We start from the raw sequence: 11,531 nt of genomic DNA, 5'->3' as shown, positions 1-11,531 counted from the left end.
AGATCTAATTATTTTCCATCCTGTACCCTCCTTCATCTGCCCCCATTATAGCTAACGACTCTTTCCTCTGCGCAGCATTTGAACCTTCTATATAGCAATGTTGGGGGACTTTTAACATTAATTAGAATTATTGGTTTATCTGTTTACTTCTTATACCAAATAATGTGCTCATTTGAGCACATTAAATGCAGTATATTCTGTGCCTACACTATAGTAAGCACCAAATAAATGTCTATAGAATGAATTGATTAATGTATTGCATCTATTTTGTTATTAGGAATTATTAATGAGAAATATTAAGGTGTAAAACATATCATTTTTAAAGAACCTTTCAATTCTAAAATCATTACAGAAGTTAATGCAAAGTTAAAATTTTTTCTACATATACGAATCACAAAAAATATTTAATAATTATGGTAATAGTTTTTTTTTGTTTTTATTTTTTTATTTTTTACAAAGGCTTTTAGTTTATTCTCATCAGTATCACTGATATTCTCATGGTTCACATTTGCCAACGCCGCTCCTCTCCTTACAGTAGTTAAATGTGCAATCTCACTTGGGGGCCCAGGGAGGGGTGGGGGCTCGGCCCAGGGTGGGGAGGGCGTTGGCACTTCACGTGGACAGGGTGGGCAGCCTGTCCTGCATGAAAGAGGTGTGGGTGAGTGGGCAGCCAGGGAAGGGGAGTTAGCAGGGGAGGGCCCCACAGTCTTTTTTCTCTGGTGGTTGGTGATTCTCCATTCAGATTCCTTCCTGGCTGCCCAGGGTGGGGGAACCATGCAGCTCAGGGCAGGGCAGGGCAGGGGAGGAAGAGAAGGAAAAAGCAGCCGGCCACCAGGGGGAGGGGTGGAGGGTGAATGGTAGGGCAAGGGGGGCACAGGGGTGTCTCCTGGGGTAAGGCACAACCCTGTCTTTGGCTCTTCTCGTGAGGATTTTCCTATGGTAATAGTTGAAGAAGCTGAAAGAAATGTGAATATTGTTTTCAATTTTATTGTTTTCATCTGGGAACTTACTAGTATTTGAATATACTCTAAATTGTGGCTTCATTTTATTCTGCTTTTCATATAAATGTATTAGATTTAAGCTAAGAGTTGATAGCAACAACAAAATATAAAACTTGAAATTTGGAAACACTGAATAAAATGCACCATAATAAATGTTTTTCTTGATAATTATGGAAGTAAGTTTTCCTGAAGTATGTATTTTAGAAAACCAATAACGTCAGTTCCCATTTTTAATGTAACTTATTTCATAAAAGAGTACTTTGGTCTGGCACTTGCAAGTGATTCAAAAGGAAAAATAATACAGTACGTGGTAGAATTTTGTGCTGAAGACTATTTTATATGGGAATCAAAGGATAGACTCCTAAGCACCATTTGGTTCCTTTGTACAAACACTAAGTTACCTAAACACTTTGGCACACAAGGCAGAAATAACTGTGTATTTACCCTGTAATTATATGATACTTAACCTTATAATTAAAGGAACAACAGTTGCCACATACACAAAGTGCACTTACAGGAAGTAAGTGCTCTATAAAATAAAGCAATTACTGCAATAAACTATATAATTAAAAATCTCTTAAGGCACCAACAAGGCTTGCCCAGCTGATTCTAAAAGTACCAGAATAGTTATTCCAGATGCATTATCTCGTAGTTTACAAAGAATTGAAAATGTATCTTTTTCAGAAGCCTGTTCTCTGGAAAAGAACACAAACAAGCTAAAACCTTTTAATTTGTTCCCAGAGCTAGTACAACCACCCTATTTGGGGAACAGGCTGAAGTTAGAAGAGCATTCTAAACACTAATGTCCAAATGCATTTTTGATAATAAGTGATGATTCAAAGCAGACCTATCCATTGGCATTGAGAGAAACAATGTCTCTTTTTAAAGGCACATCCTGGTAAGTACTATGCCACTTTTTCAGAGAAACCCTAAATGTAGTTGGGGAGATATTTCTCTTTCAGAGAGCCACATATGTTTGATTCTGACTATCCTTTGTTACAAACTGGTAGAAAATAATTGAATAATAATGAGGGAAAAACTTGTATGTTGTTCTCACCAACTTTCAGTATACAGCCATTTCTCTAGGAACATCCTATGTTTTATCCTTATCTTTGTTAACTTTTAAAATAACTACTTTTAATTTTGTGCTCTTTTGGGGAGAATAAGGCCTTTTTAATTGATTTTATATCACAGATAATGCAGAGGAACTAGCATGTATGACTTCTAGGTTTTTTACTTATAAACCCATGTGGATGGAAGGTCCATTCACTGAGACAGAAACAACTAGAAGAAAAACAGGTTAGTGTAGAATACTATGCATTTAATTTTGACATGTTGGATTTGAGATGAGCTTAGAATTCACAAATGATATTTCAATTATGCAGGTGATTATACATACAGTTGGCTGTCTGTATCCATGAGTTTTGCATTCATGGATTCAACCAACTGTGGATCAAAAATGTAGTACTGGGGGCAAAAATACTTACACGTACTTACCAAAAGCAAAACTTGAACTTTTGGCTGCCAATTACTATGCTGATTCCAAGTGAGTGATTTGATGTGTAGGCATTGCGCACTGTATTTGGTATCATAAGACAAGAAGCCCCAACCCCAGGCCACAGACTGTACCAGGATGCACAGCAGAAGGTGAGCAGCAGGATAGTGAGTGTGGCTTCATCTGTTACTTACAGCTTCTCCCCACGGCTCGGATTACTGCCTGAGCTCTGCCTCCTGTCAGATCAACAGCAGCATTAGATTCTCATAGTAGCGTAAACCCTATTGTGAATTGCTCATGTGAGGGATCTAGGTTGCACACTCCTTCTGAGAATCTAATGCCTAATGATCTGTCACTGTCTCCCATCACCCGCAGATGGGACCATCTAGTTGCCGGAAAACAAGGTCAGGCTCCCACTGATACCAGATTATGATGAGTTGTATGATTATTTAATTATATATTATAATGTAATAATAATAGAAATAAAGTGCACAATAAATGTAATGCACTTGAATCATCCTGAAAGCACCCCCGCTTTCATCTGTCGAAAAACTGTCTTCCATAAAACCGGTCCTTGTTGCCAAACAGGTTGGAATGGCTGTTATAAGAAATCTAGAAATGATTTAAAGTACATGGGTAAGCTATTTGCAAATACTGCGTCATTTTATATGAGACACTTGAACATCCTTGGATTTTTGTATCCACAGGGATCTTGAAACCAAACCCCCATGGATATCAAGAGGTGACTACATATGAACTCAGGAGAGATATCAATGGTACGGAGGGTCATTGAAGTCATGAGTGTAAGTAAGTTTTTCTAAGGAGAGAGCCCATTGGTGATAATAGAGCAGGCCTAGGACCAAGGTTGAGAAACACTAATGGGGAAAGACAAGGTGGAACGAGTTGAGAAGGCAACGAAGGCACCATGAGTTGTCTGGTAGAAAGAGGGACAGGCGAGTATGGTGTCAAAATATCAAGGAAAAACATTTTTCAGTAAGGCAGGGACAGCCTACAATATTAAATGCTGCTGAGACACAGGAAAACGAAAACTATAAAAATATCCTTTAGATTTAGTATCATGGAGAACATTCACGACTATCAGAGTCATCAATAATGGTTGAGCTTTCCAATATTTATGTGAATCTGAGGACTTATTTTTTTAAGTCAAATGACTGTACAGAAGTTATTTTAATGGTAGTTGTCCATCTAGTATCAGATCACTGATAAAAGATAATATACTCTTAACGGAGTAATGCTTTTGAAGGAACTTTCAACAACACACACTTGAAAATAGGAGTACAGATATAGTTAAGCAGCAAGATTTATTCATACTTTGAAGAATGCATATGAATTGTGTTCTATTTGCTATAACACTGTGGTACATTGCCCTTAAATCAGAACTTCTTGAACTACTTTAATTCATTTTGATAGACAATTTTACAAATAGCAGAAATGACTCCTTTTGAAAAAAGATATTTTCATCCACTTTTATTCTAACCCCATGTGAAAAGATAGATAATATAAAATGTAAGTAGATGCCCTCTTCTTTTTTTTTTCTAGTTTTGAGTATCTTCTTTTGTATACTTTTCTTGGTGATTTCCTCCTTATAATTAGTTGATCCTTGTATTCTTTTCTTAAATCCCTATAACTCAGTAAGTCTTTTTGTCAGGAACAGAGCACTATGTCTTGGTCATAATAATATCCCTTTCAATGCCTAATGTAGAACCTTGAATGTGGAAAGGACCTTATGAATACTTAGTAAATAAAAGTAATAGAAGTCTAGGTGCCTTTTCATTCCATTGAGCACACACAATTACATTTTAGTTAATTTGACATGTTATGATTTTTGCTGATTCAAAGCCTTAGAGCAGCATATCCACAGTCCCAGGTTACACTCATTAATCCAGTAAGTATTCTTCAGTTTCCTACAATGTGTAAACAGTATAGCGAAAACAGACATAACTCTTGTCCTTGCTGGATTAAGACCACAGAGATGTGCCCTGTTATAACAAAGCCTGAAGCCACCAATCACCTCTTTTTCTTTTATATGAAGAACAGATTTTCTTTGGAGCTTTTGGAACATATAGATTTGCTTGATTTTTATTTTCTTTTACTTTATGATAGTGAATTTCTTTTCATTATTTCAAATTTCTAACTCAACTACAACCTCCAAAAGATATATAGCAACAGTAAGTGTTTTTTTTTTTTTAATTTTTCTTTCAGAACTCTATATTCCAATAAGGGCTGTACAAAATAGGGGAGAAAGAGGACTATGGGCTATTTTTTGCTCATTATCAGAGATTCTTTTTAATTCTTAGCATCTTGTCCCACTGTGTCCGGAATTGGTGGGTTCTTGGTCTCGCTGACTTCAACAATAAAGCTGCAGACCTTCACGGTGAGTGTTACCCGTTCTTAAAGATGGAGTGCCCAGAGTTTGTTCCTTCTGATATTTGGACGTGTCTGGAGTTTCTTCTTTCTGGTGGGTTCGTGGTCTCGCTGACTTCAGGAGTGAACCTGCAGACCTTCCTGGTAACTGTTACAGCTCCTAAAAGCAGTGCATCTGGAGTTGTTCCTTCCTCCCAGCGGGTTCATAGTCTCCCTGACTTCAGGAGTGAAGCTGCAGACCTTCACAGTGAGTGTTACAGCTCATAAAGGCAGTACGGACCCAAAGACTGAGCAGCAGCAAGACTCATTGTGAAGAGTGAAAGAGCAAGGCTTCCACCTTGCAGAAATGTACCCAAGCCAGTTGCTGCTGCTGGCTCTGGTGGCCTGCTTTTATTCCCTTATTTGGCCCCACCCACATCCTGCTGATTGGTCTATTTTACAGAGTGCTGATTGGTCCATTTTATAGAGTGCTGATTGGTCTGTTTTGACAGAGTACTGATTGGTGTGTTTACAAAACTTTAGCTAGACACAGAGAGTGCTGATTGGTGCATTTACAATCCTTTAGCTAAACAGAAAAGTTCTCCAAGTTCCCACCCCACCCAGACGCCCAGCCAGCTTCACCTCTCACTACCAATTATGTGTCTCACACAGAAGGAGGTGAAATGAGTTAGGTAATTCATGAACTAGGGAAAGAAAATCCTCCCAGCTCCCTGCCACATTTCTCCCTGCAGGTTTCCCCCAGATAGCCAAGGGACCACCAAAAAGTAGAGGTTCTGCCCTCACTAATCCATGCTGTTAATTTTACAGGGAGACCTGGGAAGGTCTGTGTTTGTTCAGTAGTGACTGTAACTGGTTGTGTACATTCATATAATTTTAGGAATCATTGTTAGGAAATACTGCCAACACAAAGAGCAAATTTTTTCAATATCACGTTCGTAAAAATGGTCTGTGCCTGACTCTCCTCTCTGTCTCTCAATAGGTTTTACATTCCGGCAGGGGAAAAAAGGCATCATTCACTGTGCCTTCTGAAAATGTTTACAAGTCTAAACTTGTGTGGAGTCTGGTGTTTCCTCTGAGATGCTGAGCTCTCCATTCCGACTTTGCTTTTTGGGTCACTTAAATACAAAATCCTTACTTTGCAAATTTTATGTTTTCTCAAAGCTCTCTCATACTATCTGTATTTTCATAATTTTCTGTCTAAATTGTTAAAGCAAAGTGTTCTTTGACTATATAATACATGGAATACAACAAAATATAAATAGTATTGTTATTTCCTTAAGGTAGCAAAAAAAGCTTAGATTTTAAGTGTTCTTTAAAAATTTTTGGCTTATTCTTGGCTGTCAACACAATGTTTTACTTCTGATTATAAGAGCATTGTGGAAAATCTGTAAATAATAATTATGAGTAAAGTTGGTATGCACTCAAGTGCAGTCCTTGACAGCCACTGCTCTCCATACATGACCAAACTGGAATTAAAAAAACTTTAGGGGTTGGGAGTTGGGACAAGTGTCTGGCCCAGGAGGCCAGTCTCATGTTCAGACGTTTAAGGAAAGAGAACTAGCTCTAGATATAGTCATTGAGGAAGACACATCTGCATATCCCATTTAGTGATATCACTATACAACAAGAAATAGACCATTAACATTGGTGGACATACATTTAGACAGCTTGAGTTCGAATCCTGGCTCAGTCATTTACAAATTACATTGCTTAAATTCCTAACTTCTCTATGCTTTCATCAGTAAAATAAAGAAAACAGTAGTATTACTTCACAGAGTCTTTATGAGGAAGATACTAACATAGTGATTGCTCATTAAATGTTAATTATTATTATTACAAAAGGCAACCAGATGGCCAAATTTTTTTCATGCAAATTTTTTTTAGCCTAATAAAGTTTAGCAATCATGGGCTTCTTAGTATATGGCACATAAAAAACACACCGGAGTGATAGTGAAAAAACTTGCACTAGAATCTTAGAATGTTCTGGAAAAAGGAATCAAGACCCTAATCTGTTTTGCATAATGTTTAGAGATGTTTAAAACATCTTTAAAGAACTATAGTGTCCTCAGGCATTCTCACTGGCTAGCCTCGTTACACTTACACACACACACACACACAGTTGAGTCTAAACTGGTGATTCGGCCTCCCTATCAGAGTTAGGTTTCCTGAAAGCAGGAGTTGGAATCTATTTTTGAAAATGACCAGATAGTACATATTTTAGGATTTGCAGGCCATACAGTCTCTGTCGAAACTACTCAACTCTATCATCACAGCATAAAACAACCCTAGATAATATGTAAATAAATGTGTATAGCTGTGTTTTAATAAAACTTTTTTTATGGACACTGAGATATTAATTTCACATAATTTTTGTATGTCACAACATATTGTTCTTCTTCTGATTTTTCCCAACAATTTAAAAACATGAAAACCATTCTTAGCTCTTGAACTATGCAAAAATACATGGCAGATGGGATTTTGCTTGTCGGCAATAGTTTATTAAATCTTGCTTTAGAGCATTCCTTTTGTCTTTGCAAACTTGATCCTTCTGAAACTGGCCCAATTGTCCCATAGAGCTAATATTTATGGTGTTATGAATAAACATAGAAACTGACCCTCCCTGGTATTAAAACTTGAAATTTACATTTGTCTTACCTGAGTTTCTCCCTTAGGCAAGAAACTGAAACTCCACACCCAGACAATTAGATGCCAGACCCCTCATCTCTCATGATTTCTACATTAGTTTTTCCAAATTTCTGTTTTCTTCCACATATATTCCTTCTCCACTGTATAAACCCTCAATTTTAGTCAGTTGGGAAAGATAGATTTGTGATTTGGCATCCATCTCTCTCACTGATGTCACCCAACTTAAAAGCCTTTCTTGCTGGCAGTGCTCATTGTCTTAGTTATTGGCTGTCAGTGAGGGAAACAACAGGACCTAAACCCTTAGATTTTGGTACCCTGACCAGGAATGCATTGATCATGGCTTGGCTACCCCATGGGTCAGGACAATCTTGGAAGCCCTCCTAAGCAGCTGCCAGCCCATTTTTGGCCTGAGGTGGATTTCAGTCTCTCTCTATTTGGCCCTGCCACTGCCAGCCCCAACTGTGTTCCTGAGTGCCTAGGAAGAACATCCTTTGAAATATGACATTTAGCTCTGGATAGGTGATTGTCTTTTGTGAATACCAGACAGCCAGAATGACTCTTTTCAATTTGGGAAATTCTGGAGGTATTTCCATCTGCAGGTTGAATCAGCCCATCTGATGAAAGAAGCACCCTAAATGCTTCAGTTTGCACACTCTTGGGGCTTCTTAGTAATTGTTTATAGGTGTGGAGACAAGTGAGTATCCTTTGTGAGTCCAGAGAGTGGGATTGGCTCCTCTCAATTTGAGAGATCCTGAAGGAATTTCTGTTGCAGACTGAACAAGACTAGCTGATGGAAAGACTAACTGAAACAGATCAACTCTTTCAGTTTGGATATTCTTGGAGCTTGTTGGTTGCTGCAGTGGTTGCATTATGTTTTGGTGATTGTGTGTATGTCGATGTAGTCATGGGGGTTGGGATTCGATCTCAGAGTGCAGCCTGCTTGCATACATTTTTCGTGGTTGATCTGAATATAGTTGTAAGTCGATGGAGCAAGGGAAAGTCTATGACCACACTACTCTGGACGTGCCCTTTTTTGTCTGATCTTGAAAGGTTTATGAATTGTAGTGCTGTCTTACAAGTGGATTCATTTTCCAGTTGAAAGGAAAACCAGGATGGTATTTCATGTATCCAGGCTTTTATGCTGCTTTTTAAAGCAGGATTCAGCCCGATAAGTACATGATGGTCTTCTGTTGTGTTATTTGGCCCCAGCATTCTTGGGAGTCTGGGAAGGTTTAGTCTTTAAAAATTGAACTGCCATGAAAACTGCTTTACCCGAAATTTTAGTTCACAACCTTCACTGGATGACTAATCAGGGCAAAGGTCAGCCATATTAACATGTTTCTAAACCAGTGAGTTTAACTGTTATCTCATGGCTGGAATTCTGAGCTAAAAGCTACTGGATCTTTGTGTGTGTGCGCACGTGTCCATGTTATGTGTTGTGTTTACAGGGTACCAAATGGGCTCATAAATAAAAGAGCACTCATATTAACTAAATAAGTCCAAGCATTTTTCAGGTTTACCTGACTTAAGTAAATCTTTAATAAACAAGCTGACTGTAACATTACTGGTAAAATAGAAATAGAAATGTCTTCAGAATTTGTCAGCATGTTTTTGTCTGGCTTTACTGATTATTTTACATTTACCTCTGCTGGATATTTTAAAGTGTCAAGGTTCAGCAAAAGTTTATAAGACTATAAATTCAGCTAAGAACAAAATGAGATCATTATATGTGTACTTTATTTATTATTTAATTTTTTGAGACAGAGTCTTGCTTTGTTGCCCAGGCTGGAGTGCAGTGGCATGATCTCGGCTCACAGCAACCTCCACCTCCTGGGTTCAAACAATTCTCCTGCCTCAGCTTCCTGAGTAGCTGTGATTACAGGCACGAGCCAACACACCCAGCTAATTTTTTTATTTTTAGTAGAGATGGGGTTTCACCATGTTGGTCAGGCTGGTCTCGAACTCCTGACCTCGTGATCCACCCACCTTGGCCTCCCAAAGTGCTGGGATTATAGGCATGAGTCACCACTCCTGGCCAATATGTGTAACTTTTTAAAAATAAATATGACTAATTTAATAATGTTGGTTTAATGAAAACAGCTGAATATTCTAAGTTTTAATGAGTATACCCACATGCTTAACTTTAAGTTAAAATTTGGTAAATATCTGATAAAATCTGATAAATTGGTAAAAATCTGATAGATATCTGATAATTAGAGACTATAAAAAATGGTTAACAAGGAAATAAATTGAAATGTTGACTAGCTTTTTCTAATATCTCAGTTTTCAGAAGTAATCTAAATAAACTGATAAAAATGAATAAATTGAGTACATATAAATGGTATTAAATGCTTGTAGGTAAACTTTTTGTGTAATTTAAAATCCCAAAATTATTTTAAATTCAGTAACGGATGTTCATTGAATGTCTCTGTCATTTCCAATTAAGAATGGGTTATGATATGAGAAAACATGTTTCTAAAAATTTGTGAAGTACTTTCATCCATAAATTGCCAATATCTCATAGACAGTTCAGGATTTCTTGCTTCCTAGATTTTTCACTAAAATTTAAAGTTACTAAAAGTAAGAATTCTAGTTAACATATAATTCTTCATATAAAATGTGCCAAATCAGAAGGTCCAAGCATGTCATAGATGGTCTGTGTACATAATGATAAAGTTGGTGAAAAAAGAATTTGTAAAATAAATTTTGTATGTGATTAAGTTGGGTATAATTTAAGAGGAATTATTTATAATAGTCTTTCTAAGATTCTTCCCCTATGTTAAAACAAGTTTTGCTTAAAATTTTTATTGTTCTTAATAAAATTACAAAACGTTTTCATTTTATTCTATAATCTCTTTCTGAAAACTTCTCTGATTTATATTTCAGAAGTGCATCTCTATTGTGTCTTGCTGCTTTGGCCTTTTTTTTCTCCCCTTGAAAAGGCCTGAGTCATTCAATTTTTTTTCTCACCTCCTGTAACTTTATTCCTTTGGTTCTAACTGCCATTGTGGCCTGATACTAAACTGTCTATCTTGAAGGTCTGGCAAAGCTGTGTTTTCTTTAAGTATAACTTTATTCTACACTCTTGAATTTTCTTGGTATGGCTAAAATGTTCATCAGGTTTAACTTTCAATTTATGTCTAAATTGTTCATCAGGTTTGACTTATGGCAAACCTAAAGAGGCTAGCCATAGAAACCATCACATTACAGAAGGTATTTCTTTGCTTTTTGGTAACTGGTATAAGAAATATATTTTACATTTTATCAAGATAATTCCTATTGGTTTTTTAATTGCTTCAAAAAACTGAGATTGAAAAGAATTAGGGTTTTTATATCCGTGTAATTTTTTATTGCTTTTAATGTCCTTGTGCTGTTAAGTCAGAGCTTTCACTCCTGGATCTGAAAAAGGAATCAACTCCTGTTAAATCTTGAACATTGGTTCCAGTCAAAGCCTCATCTTCTGAATGGAAAGAAGGCTACAATCAAAATAAATCGCTTTGTGAGACACAGGGTCAGAAATTAAAACTATTCAATCTTTCTAGGCTCAGAGACTATTGGAAAAGAGGTGGGTATATGAGATTGTAAGAGCTGATTTTTAGGGATAAGAACATTTCAGAGTTTTTCTATAAATGAAACATTAATTTCAAAAGCACACTGATGCATCTGGGCACCTGTGCTGGAATAACAGAGTATTCTTGAAGCATTCATCTACTCTTTAGTTGAAAATTGTAAAACGTTATAAAAGATTTATGGAAATTTTATCTGATGGTCAAATTGATTAAAATTAGATGGGATTCTTTAGAAAGTTATATTAAAATTAACTTTAGGGGCCTTGGAAGTCTAAGAGTACTATATTAGTGTTATTTAGTATGCTAAAATTATACAGGAAAGCATTGTCAAATATGAAATGATGTTTAACTTTCTTTGGATTTTATATATGTGTGTGTGTGTGTGTGTGTGTGTGAATACATGTTTCAAAATTGTATAAAATTCCTAAAATTCTG

General features: G+C 36.7%; 1 long non-coding RNA gene across 2 annotated transcripts in view; it reads right to left on the bottom strand.

Moving 5' to 3' along the window:
• Positions 1-445: 445 nt before the first annotated feature.
• The window catches only part of LOC129061054 (uncharacterized), a 50,564-nt gene continuing 39,478 nt past the window's right edge, over positions 446-11,531 (bottom strand). The window contains exons 4-5 of one of the 2 annotated variants that reach the window (XR_008528024.2): positions 2,499-2,732; positions 446-955 (exon numbers count right to left, since the gene is read on the bottom strand). This is a non-coding gene — a long non-coding RNA (uncharacterized LOC129061054). Of the gene's footprint in view, positions 956-2,498; positions 2,733-10,849; positions 11,004-11,531 lie in introns of those variants that run through there. The other variant, XR_008528023.2, reaches the window with a different exon arrangement.

Source organism: Pongo abelii, chromosome 7, assembly GCF_028885655.2.
Source record: "Pongo abelii isolate AG06213 chromosome 7, NHGRI_mPonAbe1-v2.0_pri, whole genome shotgun sequence".
Lineage (NCBI taxonomy): Eukaryota > Metazoa > Chordata > Mammalia > Primates > Hominidae > Pongo > Pongo abelii.
The sequence above is the reverse complement of the archived record's forward strand: the minus strand, read 5'-3'. Positions and strand labels throughout refer to the sequence as shown.